This window comes from Bufo gargarizans, chromosome 7 (assembly GCF_014858855.1).
Source record: "Bufo gargarizans isolate SCDJY-AF-19 chromosome 7, ASM1485885v1, whole genome shotgun sequence".
NCBI lineage: Eukaryota > Metazoa > Chordata > Amphibia > Anura > Bufonidae > Bufo > Bufo gargarizans.
The window spans coordinates 31,589,271-31,615,515 of NC_058086.1; the positions used below are offsets into that span (position 1 = coordinate 31,589,271).

General features: G+C 44.8%; 1 protein-coding gene across 1 annotated transcript in view; it reads left to right on the plus strand.

The window, feature by feature from the left end:
- The window catches only part of TRABD2B (TraB domain containing 2B), a 267,881-nt gene that overhangs the window by 12,582 nt on the left and 229,054 nt on the right, over positions 1 to 26,245 (plus strand). The gene's annotated exons all lie outside the window — the stretch shown is intronic.

Here is a 26,245-nt window from a genome sequence, read left to right on the forward strand (position 1 = left end):
GGTGACCCAGCGCCTAAATACTAGGCCTCAAATTTAATTCCCTCTAAATCTCTCGTTACCCACCGCTGTACTGTTGTTGCTGGGCAAGATATTTAGTGTCCGTCAAAGCACATTTTTTGTTCTGGGTTGAAGTACAATTCCCAATTTAGCAATTTCATAATTTAGTGGTTTCTGCTATATCAGAGCTATTTGAAATCTATCCCAAAAAGGGTATATAATATTGAAGGTGCACATAGGGTCATTCAGAATAACTTCACACACACCCGCTACTGTGTATTTCCAAGTCTAATTCTGTCACTAAACCCATACCTGTCACCCAGCGCCTAAATACTAGGCCTCAAATTTAAATCCCTCTAAATCTCTCGTTACCGTTGTCCTGTTGTAGCTGGGAAAGTTATTTAGTGCCCGTCAAAGCACATTTTTTGTTCTGGGTTGAAGTACAATTCCCAATTTAGCAATTTCATAATTTAGTGGTTCCTGCTATATCAGAGCTATTTGAAATCTATCCCAAAAAGGGTATATAATATTGAAGGTGCACATAGGGTCATTCAGAATAACTTCACACACACCCGCTACTGTGTATTTCCAAGTCTAATTCTGTCACTAAATCCATACCGGTGACCCAGCGCCTAAATACTAGGCCTCAAATTTAATTCCCTCTAAATCTCTCGTTACCCACCGCTGTACTGTTGTTGCTGGGCAAGATATTTAGTGTCCGTCAAAGCACATTTTTTGTTCTGGGTTGAAGTACAATTCCCAATTTAGCAATTTCATAATTTAGTGGTTTCTGCTATATCAGAGCTATTTGAAATCTATCCCTAAAAGGGTATATAATATTGAAGGTGCACATAGGGTCATTCAGAATAACTTCACACACACCCGCTACTGTGTATTTCCAAGTCTAATTCTGTCACTAAACCCATACCTGTCACCCAGCGCCTAAATACTAGGCCTCAAATTTAAATCCCTCTAAATCTCTCGTTACCGTTGTCCTGTTGTAGCTGGGAAAGTTATTTAGTGCCCGTCAAAGCACATTTTTTGTTCTGGGTTGAAGTACAATTCCCAATTTAGCAATTTCATAATTTAGTGGTTCCTGCTATATCAGAGCTATTTGAAATCTATCCCAAAAAGGGTATATAATATTGAAGGTGCACATAGGGTCATTCAGAATAACTTCACACACACCCGCTACTGTGTATTTCCAAGTCTAATTCTGTCACTAAATCCATACCGGTGACCCAGCGCCTAAATACTAGGCCTCAAATTTAATTCCCTCTAAATCTCTCGTTACCCACCGGTGTACTGTTGTTGCTGGGCAAGATATTTAGTGTCCGTCAAAGCACATTTTTTGTTCTGGGTTGAAGTACAATTCCCAATTTAGCAATTTCATAATTTAGTGGTTTCTGCTATATCAGAGCTATTTGAAATCTATCCCTAAAAGGGTATATAATATTGAAGGTGCACATAGGGTCATTCAGAATAACTTCACACACACCCGCTACTGTGTATTTCCAAGTCTAATTCTGTCACTAAACCCATACCTGTCACCCAGCGCCTAAATACTAGGCCTCAAATTTAAATCCCTCTAAATCTCTCGTTACCGTTGTCCTGTTGTAGCTGGGAAAGTTATTTAGTGCCCGTCAAAGCACATTTTTTGTTCTGGGTTGAAGTACAATTCCCAATTTAGCAATTTCATAATTTAGTGGTTCCTGCTATATCAGAGCTATTTGAAATCTATCCCAAAAAGGGTATATAATATTGAAGGTGCACATTGGGTCATTCAGAATAACTTCACACACACGCTTCTGTGCATTTCCAAGTCTAATTCTGTCACTAAATCCATACCGGTGACCCAGCGCCTAAATACTAGGCCTCAAATTTAATTCCCTCTAAATCTCTCGTTACCCACCGCTGTACTGTTGTTGCTGGGCAAGATATTTAGTGTCCGTCAAAGCACATTTTTTGTTCTGGGTTGAAGTACAATTCCCAATTTAGCAATTTCATAATTTAGTGGTTTCTGCTATATCAGAGCTATTTGAAATCTATCCCTAAAAGGGTATATAATATTGAAGGTGCACATAGGGTCATTCAGAATAACTTCACACACACCCGCTACTGTGTATTTCCAAGTCTAATTCTGTCACTAAACCCATACCTGTCACCCAGCGCCTAAATACTAGGCCTCAAATTTAAATCCCTCTAAATCTCTCGTTACCGTTGTCCTGTTGTAGCTGGGAAAGTTATTTAGTGCCCGTCAAAGCACATTTTTTGTTCTGGGTTGAAGTACAATTCCCAATTTAGCAATTTCATAATTTAGTGGTTCCTGCTATATCAGAGCTATTTGAAATCTATCCCAAAAAGGGTATATAATATTGAAGGTGCACATTGGGTCATTCAGAATAACTTCACACACACGCTTCTGTGCATTTCCAAGTCTAATTCTGTCACTAAATCCATACCGGTGACCCAGCGCCTAAATACTAGGCCTCAAATTTAATTCCCTCTAAATCTCTCGTTACCCACCGCTGTACTGTTGTTGCTGGGCAAGATATTTAGTGTCCGTCAAAGCACATTTTTTGTTCTGGGTTGAAGTACAATTCCCAATTTAGCAATTTCATAATTTAGTGGTTTCTGCTATATCAGAGCTATTTGAAATCTATCCCTAAAAGGGTATATAATATTGAAGGTGCACATAGGGTCATTCAGAATAACTTCACACACACCCGCTACTGTGTATTTCCAAGTCTAATTCTGTCACTAAATCCATACCGGTGACCCAGCGCCTAAATACTAGGCCTCAAATTTAATTCCCTCTAAATCTCTCGTTACCCACCGTTGTACTGTTGTTGCTGGGCAAGATATTTAGTGTCCGTCAAAGCACATTTTTTGTTCTGGGTTGAAGTACAATTCCCAATTTAGCAATTTCATAATTTAGTGGTTTCTGCTATATCAGAGCTATTTGAAATCTATCCCTAAAAGGGTATATAATATTGAAGGTGCACATTGGGTCATTCAGAATAACTTCACACACACACGCTTCTGTGCATTTCCAAGTCTAATTCTGTCACTAAATCCATACCGGTCACCCAGCGCCTAAATACTAGGCCTCAAATTTATATCCCGCTGAATTTGAATACAATACATTGGGCCAAATAATATATTTGTTGTTGTGGTGAACCATAACAATGAGAAAAACATCTAGTAAGGGACGCGGACGTGGACATGGTCGTGGTGGTGTTAGTGGACCCTCTGGTGCTGGGAGAGGACGTGGCCGTTCTGCCACATCCACACGTCCTAGTGTACCAACTACCTCAGGTCCCAGTAGCCGCCAGAATTTACAGCGATATATGGTGGGGCCCAATGCCGTTCTAAGGATGGTAAGGCCTGAGCAGGTACAGGCATTAGTCAATTGGGTGGCCGACAGTGGATCCAGCACGTTCACATTATCTCCCACCCAGTCTTCTGCAGAAAGCGCACAGATGGCGCCTGAAAACCAACCCCATCAGTCTGTCACATCACCCCCATGCATACCAGGGAAACTGTCTCAGCCTCAAGTTATGCAGCAGTCTCTTATGCTGTTTGAAGACTCCGCTGGCAGGGTTTCCCAAGGGCATCCACCTAGCCCTTCCCCAGCGGTGAAAGACATAGAATGCACTGACGCACAACCACTTATGTTTCCTGATGATGAGGACATGGGAATACCACCTCAGCATGTCTCTGATGATGACGAAACACAGGTGCCAACTGCTGCGTCTTTCTGCAGTGTGCAGACTGAACAGGAGGTCAGGGATCAAGACTGGGTGGAAGACGATGCAGGGGACGATGAGGTCCTAGACCCCACATGGAATGAAGGTCGTGCCACTGACTTTCACAGTTCGGAGGAAGAGGCAGTGGTGAGACCGAGCCAACAGCGTAGCAAAAGAGGGAGCAGTGGGCAAAAGCAGAACACCCGCCGCCAAGAGACTCCGCCTGCTACTGACCGCCGCCATCTGGGACCGAGCACCCCAAAGGCAGCTTCAAGGAGTTCCCTGGCATGGCACTTCTTCAAACAATGTGCTGACGACAAGACCCGAGTGGTTTGCACGCTGTGCCATCAGAGCCTGAAGCGAGGCATTAACGTTCTGAACCTGAGCACAACCTGCATGACCAGGCACCTGCATGCAAAGCATGAACTGCAGTGGAGTAAACACCTTAAAACCAAGGAAGTCACTCAGGCTCCCCCTGCTACCTCTTCTGCTGCTGCCGCCTCGGCCTATTCTGCTGCTGCCGCCTCGGCCTCTTCCTCCGCCTCTGGAGGAACGTTGGCACCTGCCGCCCAGCAAACAGGGGATGTACCACCAACACCACCACCACCACCTCCGTCACCAAGCGTCTCAACCATGTCACACGCCAGCGTTCAGCTCTCCATCTCACAAACATTTGATAGAAAGCGTAAATTCCCACCTAGCCACCCTCGATCCCTGGCCCTGAATGCCAGCATTTCTAAACTACTGGCCTATGAAATGCTGTCATTTAGGCTGGTGGACACAGACAGCTTCAAAGAGCTCATGTCGCTTGCTGTCCCACAGTATGTTGTTCCCAGCCGGCACTACTTCTCCAAGAGAGCCGTGCCTTCCCTGCACAACCAAGTATCCGATAAAATCAAGTGTGCACTGCGCAACGCCATCTGTAGCAAGGTCCACCTAACCACAGATACGTGGACCAGTAAGCACGGCCAGGGACGCTATATCTCCCTAACTGCACACTGGGTAAATGTAGTGGCAGCTGGGCCCCAGGCGGAGAGCTGTTTGGCGCACGTCCTTCCGCCGCCAAGGATCGCAGGGCAACATTCTTTGCCTCCTGTTGCCACCTCCTCCTTCTCGGCTTCCTCCTCCTCTTCTTCCACCTGCTCATCCAGTCAGCCACACACCTTCACCACCAACTTCAGCACAGCCCGGGGTAAACGTCAGCAGGCCATTCTGAAACTCATATGTTTGGGGGACAGGCCCCACACCGCACAGGAGTTGTGGCGGGGTATAGAACAACAGACCGACGAGTGGTTGCTGCCGGTGAGCCTCAAGCCCGGCCTGGTGGTGTGTGATAATGGGCGAAATCTCGTTGCAGCTCTGGGACTAGCCAATTTGACGCACATCCCTTGCTTGGCGCATGTGCTGAATTTGGTGGTGCAGAAGTTCATTCACAACTACCCCGACATGTCAGAGCTGCTGCATAAAGTGCGGGCCGTCTGTTCGCGCTTCCGGCGTTCACATCCTGCTGCTGCTCGCCTGTCTGCGCTACAGCGTAACTTCGGCCTTCCCGCTCACCGCCTCATATGCGACGTGCCCACCAGGTGGAACTCCACCTTGCACATGCTGGACAGACTGTGCGAGCAGCAGCAGGCCATAGTGGAGTTTCAGCTGCAGCACGCACGGGTCAGTCGCACTACAGAACAGCACCACTTCACCACCAATGACTGGGCCTCCATGCGAGACCTGTGTGCCCTGTTGCGCTGTTTCGAGTACTCCACCAACATGGCCAGTGGCGATGACACCGTTATCAGCGTTACAATACCACTTCTATGTCTCCTTGAGAAAACACTTAGGGCGATGATGGAAGAGGAGGTGGCCCAGGAGGAGGAGGAGGAGGAGGAGGAAGAGGGGTCATTTTTAGCACTTTCAGGCCAGTCTCTTCGAAGTGACTCAGAGGGAGGTTTTTGGCAACAGCAGAGGCCAGGTACAAATGTGGCCAGCCAGGGCCCACTACTGGAGGACGAGGAGGACGAGGATGAGGAGGAGGTGGAGGAGGATGAGGATGAAGCATGGTCACAGCGGGGTGGCACCCAACGCAGCTCGGGTCCATCACTGGTGCGTGGCTGGGGGGAAAGGCAGGACGATGACGATACGCCTCCCACAGAGGACAGCTTGTCCTTATCCCTGGGCAGCCTGGCACACATGAGCGACTACATGCTGCAGTGCCTGCGCAACGACAGCAGAGTTGCCCACATTTTAACCTGTGCGGACTACTGGGTTGCCACCCTGCTGGATCCACGCTACAAAGACAATGTGCCCACCTTACTTCCTGCACTGGAGCGTGATAGGAAGATGCGCGAGTACAAGCGCACGTTGGTAGACACGCTACTGAGAGCATTCCCAAATGTCACAGGGGAACAAGTGGAAGCCCAAGGCCAAGGCAGAGGAGGAGCAAGAGGTCGCCAAGGCAGCTGTGTCACGGCCAGCTCCTCTGAGGGCAGGGTTAGCATGGCAGAGATGTGGAAAACTTTTGTCAACACGCCACAGCTAACTGCACCACCACCTGATACGCAACGTGTTAGCAGGAGGCAACATTTCACTAACATGGTGGAACAGTACGTGTGCACACCCCTCCACGTACTGACTGATGGTTCGGCCCCATTCAACTTCTGGGTCTCTAAATTGTCCACGTGGCCAGAGCTAGCCTTTTATGCCTTGGAGGTGCTGGCCTGCCCGGCAGCCAGCGTTTTGTCTGAACGTGTATTCAGCACGGCAGGGGGCGTCATTACAGACAAACGCAGCCGCCTGTCTACAGCCAATGTGGACAAGCTGACGTTCATAAAAATGAACCAGGCATGGATCCCACAGGACCTGTCCGTCCCTTGTCCAGATTAGACATTAACTACCTCCCCATAACCATATATTATTGGACTCCAGGGCACTTCCTCATTCAATCCTATTTTTATTTTCATTTTACCATTATATTGCGAGGCTACCCAAAGTTGAATGAACCTCTCCTCTGCCTGTGTGCTAGGCCTAAATATATGCCAATGGACTGTTGCAGTGGTGGGTGACGTGAAGCCTCATTCTCTGCTATGACATGCAGACTGATTCTCTGCTGACATGAAGCCAGATCCTCTGTTACGGGAGCTCTCTCCTCTGCCTGGGTGCTGGGCCTAAATTTATGACAATTGACTGTTGCAGTGGTGGGTGACGTGAAGCCTGATTCTCTGCTATGATATGAAGACTGATTCTCTGCTGACATGAAGCCAGATTGTCTGTTACGGGACCTTTCTCCTCTGCCTGGGTTCTGGGCCTAAATTTATGAAAATTGACTCTTACAGTGGTGGGTGACGTGAAGCCTGATTCTCTGCTATGATATGAAGACTGATTCTCTGCTGACATGAAGCCAGATTCTCTGTTACGGGACCTCTCTCCTCTGCCTGGGTGCTGGGCCTAAATTTATGACAATGGACTGTTGCAGTGGTGGCTGACGTGAAGCCTGATTCTCTGCTATGACATGCAGACTGATTCTCTGCTGTCATGAAGCCAGATTGTCTGTTACGGGACCTCTCTGCTCTGCCTGTGTGCTAGGCCTAAATATATGCCAATGGACTGTTGCAGTGGTGGCTGACGTGAAGCCTCATTCTCTGCTATGACATGCAGACTGATTCTCTGCTGTCATGAAGCCAGATTGTCTGTTACGGGACCTCTCTGCTCTGCCTGTGTGCTAGGCCTAAATATATGCCAATGGACTGTTGCAGTGGTGGGTGACGTGAAGCCTCATTCTCTGCTATGACATGCAGACTGATTCTCTGCTGACATGAAGCCAGATTGTCTGTTACGGGACCTCTCTGCTCTGCCTGTGTGCTAGGCCTAAATATATGCCAATGGACTGTTGCAGTGGTGGGTGACGTGAAGCCTCATTCTCTGCTATGACATGCAGACTGATTCTCTGCTGACATGAAGCCAGATTGTCTGTTACGGGACCTCTCTGCTCTGCCTGTGTGCTAGGCCTAAATATATGCCAATGGACTGTTGCAGTGGTGGGTGACGTGAAGCCTCATTCTCTGCTATGACATGCAGACTGATTCTCTGCTGACATGAAGCCAGATTGTCTGTTACGGGACCTCTCTGCTCTGCCTGTGTGCTAGGCCTAAATATATGCCAATGGACTGTTGCAGTGGTGGGTGACGTGAAGCCTCATTCTCTGCTATGACATGCAGACTGATTCTCTGCTGACATGAAGCCAGATTGTCTGTTACGGGACCTCTCTGCTCTGCCTGTGTGCTAGGCCTAAATATATGCCAATGGACTGTTGCAGTGGTGGGTGACGTGAAGCCTCATTCTCTGCTATGACATGCAGACTGATTCTCTGCTGACATGAAGCCAGATCCTCTGTTACGGGAGCTCTCTCCTCTGCCTGGGTGCTGGGCCTAAATTTATGACAATTGACTGTTGCAGTGGTGGGTGACGTGAAGCCTGATTCTCTGCTATGATATGAAGACTGATTCTCTGCTGACATGAAGCCAGATTGTCTGTTACGGGACCTTTCTCCTCTGCCTGGGTTCTGGGCCTAAATTTATGAAAATTGACTCTTACAGTGGTGGGTGACGTGAAGCCTGATTCTCTGCTATGATATGAAGACTGATTCTCTGCTGACATGAAGCCAGATTCTCTGTTACGGGACCTCTCTCCTCTGCCTGGGTGCTGGGTAGTGTTGAGCGCGAATATTCGAAAAGCAAATTTTTTTCGCGAATATCGCAACTTCGCGATTTCGCGAATATTTCGAATATAGTGCTATATATTCGTAAAAACGAATATTCGTTTTTTGTTTCCCCCCCCCCCCCACAAAATTACAGTACACATATAATTGATTGTTTCCCAAAGGTCCAACAGCTCAGATCTTACTCACATTGCCTAGAAAGTGATTGAGGCGCGAATCTTCGTAAGGCGATTTTATTAGCGCACATGCGAATATCGGCACGTCCCAGAACAGAGGCAAAGGGCTTTGCATTCATACATTAGTGAATTGAGTTGCGAATCTTCGTAAGGCGATTTTATTAGCGCACATGCGAATATCTACACTTGTCCCAGAACAGAGGCAAAGGGCTTTGCATTCATACATTAGTGATTGAATTGAGCTGCGAATCTTCGTAAGGCGATTTTATTAACGCAAATGCAAATATCTACACTTGTCCCCAGAACAGAGAGGCAAAGGCCTGTGCATTCATATAGTATAGCACCATATTCGCGAATACGTAGAACTTCGTAAAATTCGATTTACGAATATTCGTATTTTTTATTTTACTTTCCACCTTACAGATTACATTGATCTGTACTCTGTCAACTACTGTCATCACCCCCCACTGTATCTCGATTGATTCCCAAAAGTCTCACATTCCCTAGAAAGTGATTGAGGTGCGAATCTTCGTAAGGCGATTTTATTAGCGCACATGCGAATATCTACACTTGTCCCAGAACAGAGGCAAAGGGCATTGCATTCATACATTAGTGATTGAATTGAGTTGCGAATCTTCGTAAGGCGATTTCATTAGCGCACATGTGAATTTTGCATAGCATATGTATTATGCGATAATTCGAATTATCGCATATGCGAAATAATAACGAATTTGAATAATCGCGAATATTTTACGAATATTCTTTCGAATATTCACAAAATTTCGCGAATTCGAATATGGGACATGCCGCTCAACACTAGTGCTGGGCCTAAATTTATGACAATGGACTGTTGCAGTGGTGGGTGACGTGAAGCCTGATTCTCTGCTATGACATGCAGACTGATTCTCTGCTGACATGAAGCCAGATTGTCTGTTACGGGACCTCTCTCCTCTGCCTGGGTGCTGGGCCTAAATATATGCCAATGGACTGTTGCAGTGGTGGCTGACGTGAAGCCTCATTCTCTGCTATGACATGCAGACTAATTCTCTGCTGACATGAAGACAGATTCTCTGTTACGGGACCTCTCTCCTCTGCCTGGGTGCCGGGGCCTAAATATCTGAGAATGGACTGTTCCAGTGGTGGCTGACGTGAAGCCTCATTCTCTGCTATGACATGCAGACTAATTCTCTGCTGACATGAAGACAGATTCTCTGTTACGGGACCTCCCTCCTCTGCCTGGGTGCTGGGCCTAAATATATGCCAATGGACTGTTGCAGTGGTGGCTGACGTGAAGCCTCATTCTCTGCTATGACATGCAGACTAATTCTCTGCTGACATGAAGACAGATTCTCTGTTACGGGACCTCCCTCCTCTGCCTGGGTGCTGGGCCTAAATATATGCCAATGGACTGTTGCAGTGGTGGCTGACGTGAAGCCTCATTCTCTGCTATGACATGCAGACTAATTCTCTGCTGACATGAAGACAGATTCTCTGTTACGGGACCTCTCTCCTCTGCCTGGGTGCCGGGGCCTAAATATCTGAGAATGGACTGTTCCAGTGGTGGGTGACGGGAAGCCAGATTCTCTGCTATGGAACCTCTCTCCAATTGATTTTGGTTAATTTTTATTTATTTAATTTTTATTTTAATTCATTTCCCTATCCACATTTGTTTGCAGGGGATTTACCTACATGTTGCTGCCTTTTGCAGCCCTCTAGCTCTTTCCTGGGCTGTTTTACAGCCTTTTTAGTGCCGAAAAGTTCGGGTCCCCATTGACTTCAATGGGGTTCGGGTTCGGGACGAAGTTCGGATCGGGTTCGGATCCCGAACCCGAACATTTCCGGGATGTTCGGCCGAACTTCTCGAACCCGAACATCCAGGTGTTCGCTCAACTCTAGTGTTAACTTAAGTCCCACCCATTTTGAGTTGGGCCAGCCTGAATTTGTAGGGACAGTCGCTGCAAATTCGGAACTGTTGGTAACTATGAGGAGGATTTATCAAAAAATAGAATAATCAGATCCCAGTTCTCCTTTTTCAGAGCTGCAACCTGATTGGTTACCATGAGGAACTTCTCGACCAGTTTTGATACTTGTCCCTCAAGGAGGCCAAGGATCTATTGCTAGGACGTGTCAAGGATTGCACCAAAATTTGATTGTGAAGCTTTTTGGACAGAAAAGGTTGAAGGGCTTCTCTAATTCAGTCTCCAATGTCTAATCTAAGGGATATTTTCATATATTCGCCACTTGAGGTTCTCCAGATCTAAGAAGCCTTTTGAAGCTAACCCTGGAGAGAAGACACTTTGAGATGTACTCACCCTTCCGTCGCTCCACCAATTCTGCACCGTCATGGCGAGACTGGCTCTTCCTCCGACCGGATGTGCTCCTCTTTCTTCCTGTTTAGCTGTATTGTGTAGATGTAGCTGAACAGGAAGAAAGTGGACCACATCCGGTCATGTCTCCAGAGGAAGAGCCCGCAGCCAGTCTGGTGGTCATGTCGTGGAATCGGCGAAGTGACGGAAGAGACGGTTCCGCTCAAAGTGTCCTTTCTCTAAAGGTTAGCGGAAAGAGGTATTTTAGGCACACTCCTGGAGAACCCCTTTGATGTATTTTTTTTCTTTCAAATTCATAGATGTGGGTTGTAAATCCATCAACTTGTAAGTGAGAGAGCGGACTAGTAGGAAACTGGAAATCACCGACCACATGGTTCCCATTCTCGGATCATTACAGCTGTCATTTATATCATGCCAGGCACAGAAACTAAAGGTGCCGGGGATGTAGTGATAATCTGGAGGCGTCACTTCTGTCAGTAGCAAACCACTGGGGAAACGTGGTCACAAGTGAGGACCTCATCAGCGGCTCTCACAATGTGATGAAAGGGCTATAACAGCTAAAGTTTAGCTTGGTTTGGTTGATATGAGCTGATTTTCATATTTAGACTCATTGAAAAAGACCTACAGGAGAACATTATTTAAAGGGGCACTGCTGACAGAAAGGGTATTTTTTCATTTAATATGTATAGAAAACATTTTTAGAATTTTGGGCTATATTTCCTTGATTTCAACAGTACTATGCCACTGACTTTTAAGTAGAAATGATTGTCTTTCTGTAGCAGCCAGCACAAATGATAAGACCTCTTATATAGATAGGTAATCCATTATCAGTTTACAGCTGTTGTGAGGGGAAGATGTTATCTGAAGGGTAGTTGTCATGATAATAGCAGATGTAGAATTAGGGTGATAGTATGACAGCTCCTTTTTTCATTTCATTGACCAAGATATAGATGTCAAGAGAAGAGCTGTTAGGTCTGTGGTCCATGCCCGCCCCCCCCCCCACCCCCTTTCTGTCCCCTGCGGGCATGGACGTCGCATCATGTCGTCTGGTATACAGGTCAACAGCGTTCTCTTCATGCTGCTGTTTCCATGCTCCTTAGGGCAAGCATGCTGACCTCCAACCTCATAAAGGGCCAGTGTGCAAGCTCCCACATCCTTCCCCAGCCAATGGCTAAATGGTCCTTGGGTATTTAAGGCACCCTCTCTAAGCATAGGGTGCCTGAGCATTAGGTTCCTTGGTGACCAGCGAAGGTGTTTGATAGTCTAGTGCTGTTGAGATTCACTAACGTTTATCCTGCGTTATTTTCTGCCCATGTCCCTGCTGTGCTCCAAGTTGTGTTTCCATCTTGCCTGTTTGCTCCTACACTTTTAAGCCCAAGTCCAGTTGGTGTTTAGGCTAACTCAGTCTGTCTTCTCTGTTTGTGCTCCAGTCAAGTTCCCAGCCTGCCTGCCTTGTGTGTGCCTCACTACTACCCCGACCGTAAGTCTTTCTTATATGTATGTTAACTGTGTGCTGCCTGGATCTCTAAAACCAGCATGCAAGCCTTGGTGCCTTTTCAGACTGTACCTGCGGTTTTCCTGCATTTTTGGTGCGTTTTCTATATCCAGAGCTCCAGGTGCTTTACTACACTGGGACTATCCCAGGAGTTAGTGGTCTGGTTGCTCACCTGCAGTGAAGTCCAGATCCCTGTATAGAGGGTTAAAGGTTGAGTACCGTAGAAACACCAGAAAAATGTTCTTAGGGTTAGCCCTACGCCAAATTGGTTAGTTGGTTTCACACTTGCTGATCTGTAACAAGAGCATTGGATTTATTAGTGTAAAGTATGATGCTCTAATTGAGTCTGTCACCTCCCTTCACTCTCTGGTCACAGTAATGGTCTGATTGAGAGAGTTGAGTGTGGGATTTGTCCACCCAGGACCCAAAGTATTCCTACCCCTCAATGTCCTTCCATGACCCATGGACCATCTCACCGTCTTGTATCAGCTCTCACCAATGGCACAAGGCATGTTGTGACCAACCATAACTGGTCCCTCAGGTTCCAGGGGCTCTATAGCACCCCTGAGCATGGGTCAGTCTAGCTATATCTAATTCATCTTAGGTCACAAAGTTTTAACAAGATTTACAATTTTTCACCTGAATCTCCCCTTTCTTTGGAATCTTTTCTATTTCTATAAAAATATGAGTTATTTTTTTATCAATGATTTTGATTAAAACAAACAACAACATTTTTTAAGGAATTTCTCTTGAGTGTGTGCCTTCACAGCTTAGTGAGCCATAATAGACTTGGCGCCTTTCTTATACAGTAGACCGCAGATTTCATCACGTTAAAACCACAGACTATAATTGCTAAGAGATTTCGCCAACTTGTCCCACAGAAGAATCACCAGTCTGGCATTACAGAGGAATTCTGCTTCTCTTCTCTCATGCCATGTAGGTAAATGCAGAAATCTAATGCATAATACTTCACTCCGAGAAAGATCTAGGTTTAGGAACTGAGAAGCCATTTTTTCATGGTCAATTCTTTATTTTCTATATTGTATGTAACTATGCATAGAGACTTTTTTATTTGCAATTTGCAGAATATTTTTACCCTCCTCCCTACCCCAACGCATGTTTATTGCATGTATGTATAAACCTGCAACTTTTTGGTTGGACTTGTAGGACACTCCTTTGGAAGATACAAAAATATTGATCTGTTATCCATCTGCCACTGAAAAATATGTCCGTTGGTCTATAGTAATTTATCAACCTTCTACTTTAACCTTCTAAATTTTCAAAACATTTTCCTAAGGCCAATTTATAGCTGACATTATTAATTTAGATGCAGACCAAGTGGTCCCAAAACAGGTTGGCTGCATCTCTTAGTTATGGTCATGGAGAACCTATTCCTAGGAACAAGAGTATGGGGGGAATAAACCCAAGGATCATAAAAAGGAGGTGGTGCAAACAAGCACCTCAGACGGTTATGGATGTGGTTGTATTAGCTAGTGGACCCTTCACAGTTATGTACGCCATGAACTATGGAAACCTATGGAATCCAACTACCGTCAGCAACCACCATATTGAACTATACCTTCATCCTCCTCCTTTATCAGTGCCCCATAGCGCCCCTAGTATCTTCAGTGCCTGCCAACACCTCCGAATTAAAAACCATAAAATGCTAGTGGGATCTAAGTTTGAAGGGGTTATCCCCTGACTTATGTAAAATCTGAAAATCATAAATATAAACCTACATATCTAGAACATGACAACTTATTTCTAACAAATCTAGAACCAACCTTGTTCCTTACATTGATCCCGGGATCTCCCCATTCATTGCTCCAATTGTTGTGCTAGATTTATGTCAAACTGTCAGCTTAGGAGGTGTGTCTTTTCTCAGGGTGGTGTCCTTTCTGCTGCAGCTGGTGGTAGTTGAAGGTGGAACATGAGCCTGTTCTTCCATCTCAGTGAGCAGAAGAAATTAGAAAAAGCACAAACAGCAGGTGGCGCTATACAAATAGATTTCATTGAACAATTTAGTAACTAGAATATATTTTTAATTACATGCAATTACAAAAGTATTCAGATCCAGGTGCTGGGTTAAAAACTGTAGAATATTTTTCATGGGACAACCCCTTTAAGAATTACATTTTTAAAGGGGTTTTCTGTGTGTTTAATAATGATGGCCTCTCCTCGGGGAAGGTCATCAGTATCTGATCAGTGGTGGTCTGATACCTGATCAGCTGTTCGAAGAGGAGGTGGTGCTCGCAGCTTACCAAGCACAGCACCATACTTTGGATAGTGGCTATGCTTAGTATTGCAGCTCAGCCCTAATCATTTGAATGGGACTTAGCTGTGTCTAGGCCATGTGACCGATGAACTTGACCTTACTAGCTTAGAAAGACGCAAGGTTGATCATGGAGGTACTGGGTGTTGGGTGCCCACTGATCAGATACTGATGACCTATCCTGAGGATAGGACATCAGTATTAAATATTTGGATAATCCCTTTAATATAAATAATTCCTGCTGAATTATAATGCCATGGGTGTCGTCTTCTGAGGATGTGGGTAATGCGTTGTGGTGGCTCAACACTGACTTTGCTGTCAGGTTTTCTGATTTGCACAAATGTTCAGTTATCGAAAATGGTGTCAATTTGTTTTGAAATTGGAGAAACATGTATGATGGAGACAACAATTCCAAATTATGTGGCCATGTTCAGATCTGCTGCCGAGGGTAACATCAACTGTAAATTGAGTCCTCTGTAAACAGGAGAATTAATCTGGTTGTCTGTGGGTAAAGCCTTCAGCCATTTAACACCTTCTCACACATCTCAACCAGCAAAGACCTAAACAACATGACTGAGTCCAAGTCAATACACGTGGTTCTTATTTATTCAAATGTACGAAGCAGATTATTTAAATGAAAACAAAATGTCCTAAACTTGTGAGTAAAAGGGTGTCGAGAACAGCATGTCAGCCGAGGTGCTTAACAATTCCTCCATATGAACCCCCCACAGATTACTTATATAAACAGAACAGATGCATAGAGACTGGAGATGAGAAAATTTCTCAGAAATTCGATTCGGTCGGTTCAAGGAATTTGCCGAAAGGATTTGTTTCTATCCGAATTAATTTGTGGCGAATCACATTAAAAACAGCTATTTCCTGGCTGCTGAGAGCCTTTATAGAGGTGTAGAACACTGTGCCTTGCAGTAACACGCATAGGGAGTCTGGTAGTGATACAATACTGTGAGTCCGTATGACAGGCAGATGACAGGCGTCGCACTTCACTGCACACTTCACGTATTTGGGCAGTCACGGGGCCAACACTGACCAAATAACTCAAATGTGAACTCAGCCTTACAGGTCGATGTTAGCGTCAGGTATAAAGAACCGTGCAAAGGCCCAAGATCCTACTATAGCGTGAAAGAGCGCACTTCTTTTTTACCGTCGTCAGCTGATTCCACATAGATGTCTACAGAACCTGTTCTATTAAACGCTTATACAAGTAGAGCCCCCGACAGAGTGGAGAGGGTGTCAGCAGTAAGTTTGTGTTGACATCACTTTGCACTTCAGAACAATAACCCCCCAAAAAACGGATCTTGTCTGCTGAGCGTCCGCCTTCAATTGGTCAGAATTTAGTCAGTAATCCATCAGTATTGCTGAAGATATGTGGATGACAGTGTGTCATCCACAGAACCCTCATAAGTGTTTCATCCACAGATCCTCCATAACAGTGTGTCATCCACAGATCCCCCATAACAGTATCATTCAAAGATCCACCATAACAGTGTCATCCACAGATCCCCCATAACAGTATCATTCAAAGATCCTCATAACAGTGTCATCCACATATCCTCAATAACAACGTCATCCACACAGTCAGTGCAGCAAGGTGTGATAGGATTGTTCCTATTACCCAGGCTGTCACCTCCCCTACTGAACCCTGTTCTGCTTCAGTACTGTGGAACAATTCCTCCCTATCCTTTCCCTGAACTTCTATTGAGCAAAATATAAGTTTTCAAGTCTTTCCTGGCACCGTCCCTAGCGCCTGCTGACGTCTCTCCCTGCACTAAGTACACTGGAAAATAGCAGAATCCAAGATGGCTGAGGCAATTTATAGGGCTGTGACATCACAGAGCTGGCTGCTGATTGGCTGCATGCATGGCATTGTGAGCGATCCCTCATTCCCAGAGTTCCTTGCTCCATGTCCTCAAACGTGCAGCAGCCATTTTAGGAAAAAATGTGATTTGTTACCACAAAGTGTGATGAAATTCAGATTTGGTGCAAATCGAATAATTCATGAAATTTGGATCGAATTCCACTTCGTCAGCTTCGATTCGCTCATCTCTAATAGAGACTACTTCCAAAAGCTATAAATGGCCAGCTGGATTCACGCAGGATATGTATATTGTGTGGTTTGGTAGGATCAAGGTATGGTTGTATTTCGAGATGAGCGAATCGAATCCCAAGAAGTGGAATTCGATCCGAATTTCAGGATAAATTCAATTCACCTTGAAGCCGAATTTCCTCGTGATTCGTGTCAGCGAATCGATTTAACATCAAATAGTGTAAAAAACAAAAAAAATCATACTTACCTCCTCCATTTTCTCGCGACGGGCGTAATGACGTAATCTCGAGTCTGAGAAGTCAATAGGGAACCATTAGAATGAAGTTATCTTAAAATTAGAGCCAATTGACCAACTTGAGACAGTAGGGGGGACATTTATGTAGATGCCGGTCCTCGTCCCTTCTGTGCTGGTGGTTCATCAGCCTAAGTTATGTAGGGATGCCGGCCTCTACTTAACTTAGGCGGACTTTACACTTGTCTAAATATACCCCAACTCCCTTGCTTGCATAGATTTAGACCATTTTCTGTTTTATACGTAGAAAATTATAAATGAGACCGGCCTGCCGGCCCACCCTTTTACCCACCCATGTCATGTCCCCTTTTTTAGACCTGGCGTGAGCGGTGGAAAAAGTTGTATATTGTTGCGCAAATAACTTTGCTCCACAATCTGCGACAGATAGACGCCAAAAAGTGGTGTACGTCTGTTCATAAATGACTTAGTTTAGGACAAGGTTTCTTTTCAGGGTGTCCTAATCAAGGATACAAGCATGCAGCTCCTATGCAGGCATATGTGTCTCCATGGATACAGACTACAAACAAACCCTGTGTGTAGTCTGATCCTGCAGTCATGTTTGACTCCGCTGTCTCTGTCCCTTATTTGACAGGGGAAATGAGGAAAGATGGAACACATGTTTTCAGGATTAGGCTACACTTCTTAAAGGGATTGTACACTAGTTTCCAAACCTCTTAAACTCGCGGGACCTGCATTGGTGATCATACTTACCTGATCCTCGAGGCTGGGTCCTGGCTCGTTCCCTGCTTGTTTCAGGTCCCTCTTTTTTTATGCGGTCAATCACTGGCTTCTGCTCCTCTTGCATCATGGCAAATGGTCTTGTGACACAAGGAGAGCAGATCACCGTTGCGGCCAGTGACTGGCTGAAGTGGCGTCAAACTGGAAGTTTACATGAAGGGACCTGAGATAAGCAGTGGATGCTGGGAAGTGAATGAACTGGGACCCAGTACCAGGGGTCATATAAGCATGATGACCAACGCGGGTCCCATCAGTATGGAAGGTCTAGAACTTAGTGCACAATCCCTTTAAAAGGGTTGTCCAAGGGATAAAAAAGGGGCAGAATAGATTAAAAATATAAAACAAGCAATAGTCATGGATTCCTGCTGAGATGATTTCAAAGCTTAGCAGGTACTCACCAGGCCTATACTTCCTGGTACTTCTTGATATGCAGGAAAGGCCCGCTTGGCCAATCACTGGCTTAGTAAAGTCCCTGTAGTCCAGTAGATGATCCAGTAAGCCTCAGAGAATGGCTACAGTGGTGGATCTGTGAGATGAGCATTGCTTATTTTATTTTCTTAACCCATTTTTCCAATTTTCTAAGAATTTTAGATCTGCCAGACAACCCCTTTATCCTTATCATTCCGAACATTTAAAATAATGTACTGAATAAGATGCAATCTCTGCATTGGAAGAGTATCTTTACTTTAGAGCTTGCACTGGTGAAGATGGTGCTAAGCCAAGTGTCCTACCCTAAAGAGGAAGTTGCCTTTTCCAGGGCTTTCCAAAGAAGCCAAAATAAAAAAGAGAAAGTTTGATTAGTTCTTGCTTCGACAGTGTTGGAACATGGCTGAGTAAATGAGGTCAGCTATCTTTCAAGTAAGTAGAGCTGAGTTATCAACCACTCTATCTTAGTGGATGAAACATTCCTTTAACCCATCCTTTGTTGCAACATGATTAGGCTGAAGTTCAGATATCGGAGACAGGACAAGTGGGATAAAGTCCATTCTTCACCTTCCAAGTAAAGAAAACAAAACATGGAAACAAAGAGGTCTGTGTCAGCCGTGGAGAAAGCTTCTCCAAAGTCATGAGGAAGACTTTCAAGTTTCATACACCTCAAGTTTCCCCCTCGGTGGGGGAGGCCATGCACTCAGTAGTCTTTGTTGACTCAGATAGAATGGACAGCTACTTTGGTGTCGTCTTAAGTCTTAATTCTACTTTAACTCTACTTCTTTCACTCTTAATTGGTTTGTCATAAAGATATGTCTTCTGTCTTATCTGTGGATGACACTTTACCTCCCTTCTCATGCCTTTCATGTCTGGTGGTGACTAGACATCCTGGAAAAAAGTCTTCTTAGTCTTTCCATACCATGAAGATGAGTTAAGAAAGCTGTGGGAAGGTAGTGAGTGCAGTGGTGCAAGACAGGGACTGTTGTAAGGATAATAATTGATTCTTATTAAAGGGGTTAATCAAGAGTAAAACAGACCTCCCAGAGTGGCCGATCTGCGGTGGTCCGCACCACTGGGTTCGTGTCTAATGCACCTGAGATGGCTCTTCCTCTCCTTTCCGCACTGGGACTAGGTCACCGCTATGTGGCCACCTGTTGAGAGGAAGAGCCGGCCTGGGAGCGTTAGACAACAAACTCAGTGGTGGGGACCAAAAAGTATGATCTCCACCGCAGCCTGCCCATTCTGAGGAGTCTGTGTTACTGTTTTACAGCCCCTTTAAAGGGGTTGTGCAAGAATGGGGGGCGGGGGGGGGAAGGTTTGGCAAACACCAGAGGTTGAAATCGAAGGAGCCCAGTGGAGCAACACAGGCCTGGAGAAGGAGCAGGGAGCCGACGCTGGGAAGCAGGTAAGTCATCTTTCCTTTACAGGTCTGGTAAAGTTGGGGGCGTTGCCAAATCTCCCCCCCCCCCCCCAACCCCTTTAATGGTGGGACATGGAGTAATATACATCTAAGCTAGTAGGTCTTTTTTAATCAGCCTCAATATGCAAATCAGCTGGCACCAAGCAAACCAGAGAAGCCCGTCTTTCTTAGCAGTAGCAGTGAATATTTAGGCGGGTTGGATGTTGCCCCTACTGCAGTTAGTCAAGACGGTAATGAATACAGAAAAGGTGACAAGAAAGTCTTCAAGCAGCAAATTTACTTCAGGTCTGAGAAATGTGACACTCGTTCAAAGCCTGGGCCTCGGAGAAAATGAAATACACCACCTGTCACCATGGATTTTTGGAAAATGCCCAGATCACAGCCATCTCTGCTTCATTACGAATGTCAGAGACTGTAAGTGACTCTGGCATTTCTGTAAGAGGTGGCTTTGGATTTCAGTCTATAAGCCATGACTCAGCCTTTCAATCTACTCGTCTTAAGCAGCAATGAAAAGCTGACAAGAATAATGGCGCTCCGGACCCGCGTTCCTGACCTCGTCTACCTGGATGTCTGAACTGCGCAGAGTCAGCAGTCATCTTATTCACAACGTCTCTGCGTAGAGTGACTATCGCCTTCCGGAAATATAGAATAAAAAATAAGAGAGAAAGAAAACACTTTCCGTATGGATTTACGATGTAGGGGAAGAGATTGTATAACTCCTGAAAGCAGTAAAAAAAAAAAACTCTGGCAGTAATTATTTTAATAGCCAAATGCGGGAAGATGGGGGGGGGGGCAGATATTTTATGGAAAGATGGATTCTCATCAGGGGTGTAACTAAAGCGTTCAGGTCGGAGGTCATTCATAACACACAATGCTCCGGGTGCCATGTTTTAAAGCCTCTTGTTGGAAGAAGGAAGGATTTCTATTACCGTCCATTGACTTACTGTATTCTTCCACTTCTCTCAGAAACAAAACAAAGTTGTTTTGTGTATCATATGGATGACTGGAGATGTGGAACTAAAAGAGAATCTATCTATCCATCATCTATCTCATATCTATATCCATCTATCTATCATCTATCTATTTATCTATCATCTTCTATCTACTACTATCATCTACTTGCAGTTAGTTAGGACAGCAATATACCGGGCATTCTTTTACTCTGCGATTTGGGTGTGTACTATCATCTACTATAGCTATCTATCTATCTATCTATCTATCTATCTATCACAACTATTATCATCTACTCTATGTATCTATCTATTTCTCTATCTACTACTACTATCATTATCTATCTATCTATCGTGTATCTCATATCTATATCTATCTATCATCTATCTATCTACTACTACTGTCAAGTATGTATCTACTATCATCTTCTATCTACTACTACTATCATCTACTATATCCATCATCTATCTCATCTATCTATCTATCTATCTATCATTATCTATGGGTACGCCCATTGCTCATATATAGTTCAGTACATTATTCTCTGCTTAACTCTGTGTGAAATTCGCAGTCCATGCATAGTTCACATGCATAGGAAGACGGGTGTGCGGATTTGTGCCCTGTGACTTATTCTGGGAATAATCCTCATGCCGATCTGTGGCGGTGAAGCCTTGGATTTCTGCCGAGGAATATACAGGGAACACGTCAGACAGTAATCTGACATGTGAACATAGGCTGTAGACTCTTACCGAATTCCCTTCAACTGTTTGCTTTAGAAGTCACCCTGGCATTGGAATATTCTGTATACATAAAAAGACAGTGGATGATAGAGAAAAGGCTCACATAATATTTCATTATAGGACTGTAACCTTGGTAAAAAGTGCAAGCAGTATTACTGATGAAGCTAGAAAAACATGATAATATGAGCTCTCTGGCTTGTACTCAGGACACAGGGTGGCCTCAACTCAATGGAGTCTTAACTTTACAAGAAATTGCTTGATCCAATAATTAAAATTTCTTATTCCCCTAAAAAAAAAAAAAAGTTTAGATAATGGCTGTGCTTCTTTGTACAATCATAACTGTCAGACCTCATATAGTACAGGACAATCTCTTTCTAACAAAGCTAGAACCAGCCCTGTACCTCACATGGATCCAGAGATCTCCCCATTCATTGCTCTGCTAGATTTATATCAAGCTGACAGCTAAAGAGGAGTGTCTTTTCTGCTGCAGCTCAGGGGGCGTGTCCATGCTCCACCTATCACAGCTCAGGGGGCGTGTCTCAGATCTCCCTATCAAAGCTCAGGAGGCAGAGGAAGGATGAAACTGAGCATGTGCGGCCATCTCAGTGAGCAGGACAAAGAAATAAGAAAAAAACAAACAGCAGGTGGAGTTATACAGATACATTTTTTTAAATAACTCAGTGGCTATGCTAAAGTTTTTATTACATGCAATTACAAAAGTATTAAGATCCATGTGCTGGTTTGAAAACTGTAGAATCATTTTCATGGGACAACCCCTTTAAGCTAAATTCTTATCCGTTTGATCTAGTGTTAATGACCCTACAGATCTCTGATGGATTTCAAAATGTTTAATGAAGACCAACTGGATTTTTTATTTTTTTTGCCAAAATACGTAGAATGCAATAATAAAAAAAAATAAATAATAATAATAATAATAATAATAATAATAATTATTATTATTATTATTATTATTATTAAGGCCCCCAGTTGTGTCTTAAATAGAATTTAAGGGATTAAAAATGATATGTAACAATTCACTTTATAATGATTTCTGACAGTATAGATGAAACATAGAAACATAAGAGGGGCAGCCTGCACCATTTTCAAGACCTCTGCTTGCTTTCAGGTTTACAGGTTTACATTCAAAGACTAGGTTAGTAACGAACCCTTAATGATTATTATAAGCTGTCACTTTTTCCCATTCTCTTTGTTACGTATATGGGCCCCCTTGGTGACTGTGTCATGGTCTTACCTTCTTGCTGTTCTCCTTCGTTTGACATGTGCTGGCGGCCATCTTGGTTTCTGGGTTTCTTGTAGCCTCCCACCCTGCGGCTTCTCCTTCCCACTGGGAGGAGCTGGATGCCTAGCTCATATATATAGGAGGTCTGTGGCTTCAGTTCCTTGCTTGGTCCTCCTGTGTTCACATGCTTCTAAGACTGCTGCTGCTTCTGGTTCCTGATCCTGGCCTCGTCTGACTACCCTGCTGGTTCCTGATCCTGGCTTCGTCTGACTACCCTGCTGGTTCCTGATCCTGGCTTCGTCTGACTACCCTGCTGGTTCCTGATCCAGGCTTCGTCTGACTACCCTTCTGGTTCCTGACCTCTGGCTTCGCAAGACCCTGCTTCGGTTTAGCCATCCGTTTGGACTTTTGCCTTACAGCTTGATTTTCAATAAAGCCTTCTTATTTCCACTTATCTCTTGTTGTACGTCTGGTTCATGGTTCCATGACAGACTGCTCACTACGGCCCTAGCAGTCAATCTATCTTGTATTGGCAGGCTCTAGGTGATATGGTCAAATTTAAATACAAGTATTGGCCCCCTCCCAGCCCGAGAGTATCCTGAAATCCTACTCCAGAAAACCAGAACAGAGCAATTTAGTGTTGGAAGGAAGCATTACCAGGTACATTAAGATGCTTATCTTACAAACAGACCTGAGGGTCTCATTTATAGTTTTTAACCCTTTCCATGCCATGGTGGAAACAACTTTATGTCTGGGGTCCTGTCATTGTTATCGAGATATCAGAATATAAATATTCACACGTAGGAGGGATATACACAAATACAGCATGACATCTATTATGTTACATGGGTTCTCTAATACTGTATGTATCAATTCTCAGCTTTCTCACTGCTTGCCGTCTGGGAACGGAAGCCACATTTTTTCCCTCCATCAAAGACAGAAAAGATCACCTTCTTATCCCTTCACTCTCAGGCGCACTACAAAGTGCAGCAGAGCTCTCTCTTGTGCCAAGCTACACAGCATAACGGCGAGAATGAATTTTTAACAGTGTGCCACGGCCGGTTTTTACGCATGCGCATTAAGTGGGCGCTTCCTCCGCGGGGGTGCTATAACTTTGAACTACCCGTGGATCTGCGCTGATTCTCATCACTTCCGGTGCGGCCGCGTCACCGGAAGTGACTAGGGTATAGCATCCTGATAAGGTATAGTATTCTGAAAGAACACCGGCAGCAGAGCGCCTATTACACAGCACGATCCTCCGCCTGCAAACCAGGATTTGTTAATATGTTAAAAGATCCCTATTTCCCGATGAACGAGCGCTTGTACAGTTCTGTACGCCTTTACTCAGCTGATCGGAGCCTGGAGACATTGATCAGCTAACCTAAGGATAGGAAATGAAGGTCCCAGCAGCAGTGATGGTCAGTTCGCAGTGTTCGCCAGCGAACACATGCGGGCTGCCATCTTTAGTAAGGTAGACTCACCTGTCCGGTGATGCACAGGTAAGCCCTTACCTGTGCCTGTGCCAGGAGCCGGTCTGAAATCAAATGCGGTCACTGGGAGCAGGCAGTTCCGAGAACAACCCGATGAAGGCCCCCGACGGCTGTTCTCGGAACTGCCTGCTCCCGGTGACTGCATTTGATTTCAGACCGGCTCCCGGCACAGGCACAGGGTAAGGGCTTACCTGTGCATCGCCGGACGGGTGAGTCTACCTTACTAAAGGTGGCAGCCCGCATGTGTTCGCTGGCGAAAACTGCGAACTGACCATCACTGCCCAGCAGTTTAGAGCAAAATCAGGATATAGGGTAAAGGCTTTTACCATTCAGATCTCCGTACTCCGTGCACTCAGATGACCCCTCGCTCAAACACAACAAAACAACCAGCAAAACAAGAATAAAAAATAAGAATTCATAAGTAAAAAACTGAAACAGAGAAACAAACATTTCCAATAAGCACTTGCGGTTCCCAAATCTGAGCTAATGTTTTCCTAGAGGCTGGAAATTGCTTCCTCCAGGATATCTGGGATCAGGACTTTCCAACCTCTAAAAAAAGAGAAGAGAGACCAGGACTGTTATTTATTATGGGGGATAGAGGGTAATTTGAAGTGACAGCACAAATTGGACCCGGAAAGAAGGTAATGACAGGGGAGCAAGACATTCCCCCATTAGACAGGAACAGCGTGTGTTCTGAGGACAGCGTTCACGACAACCAGAAAAACGTACACTATGTCAAGTATGTAAGAAGTCAAACATATCAAACCACAATCCTTTCACTGATGTATCCAGAAGACCCATACTTTATAAACAGCATTATCTATCCACCTATCTATCTTCTACCTATCCTTCCGTTTCCATGTGTATTAATTCATCTATATCTATTGTGGGGTTTCGCTCTGGTAGACAGGATTAGCGGACGCAGTATAGAGGCAACAGCAAGTTCTTTGGATCAAACCAAACAGTTCTTCACACTTTAGGCAAGTGACAAAACAAGCAGTCATAGACAAGCAAAAAGTCACCTTGCGGTGTTGGTGGTTATTCACACCATGCGGTAATTCTGCCTCAAAGAGTCCTTGCTGATAGCAGCACCAACCTGTTTTCACGCCAAACAGGTAGCAAGCCTTCATCCAGACGCAAGGCTTCCAGATTCCAACACAGAGACATAGCTTCTCTGAGCCCAGCTGCCTATTTAAGGACAGCCAGGTGCTGTCAAAACCTGGACCGGCACTTAAAATCCAGTCCTGTATTTGACCTCACCTGGCTGTAAATTAGCCCAGCAACACATTTCCCCGACCAAACCTCTCACTGTGTCACACTGTACAATACGTGGACATTTGAGTTAAGCATTCCCATTAAATGGTTGTACATCGTTATAAGCTCCTACTATCAGAAGAAGTAACACAATGTAAGTGGAAAGATTAGTTAACCCTTTAGATTGCTTGTTCTAACTTATGATGTTTTTATGACTTTACACTGCTCCTTGCTCACTTACTAGTGGATTAGTAACATAGTTTATAAGGCTGAAAAAGACATCCGTCCATCCAGTTCTTTCTCACAAGAAAGAAAGATAGATAGGTAGATAAATAGATAGCAGGGGCGGATTGGCAATAGACCAAATTTCCCAGTGGGCAATGCCCAAGGGGCTGCCCGAGCCTCCTCATGGCCGCCCAGTGGAGGTTTTTGGGCATGTATTTTGTGATGCACTCTGCTATTTGGCTCTGTTGGGGCAGTATAATGTGCAGCAATATGGTATTGCAGGACCTAGCTTCCATCAATTTGGTCCCAACTACAAAATGGGGTCACTTTTAGTATTTTTTCCAGGGCAATAAGTTCCCAATCCACCCCTGATAGATAGATAGATAGATAGATAGATAGATAGATAGATAGATAGAAAACAGGAAGATAGATGGATAGAAACAGATGGATAGATACAGGGCTGGTCATAGACCCTACAGAGAAACTTCCCTAAGGGCTCATGCACACAAACGTAGTTTTTTTCCATGTCCATTCGGGGGGGGGGGGGGGAGGGGTTTCGGACCATATGCGGAACCATTCACTTTAATGGGTCTGAAGTTAATCCGTGTGCATTTCGTTTCCGTATGTCCGTATTTCCGTTCCGCAAAAAAATAGAACATGTTCTATTATTGTCCGCA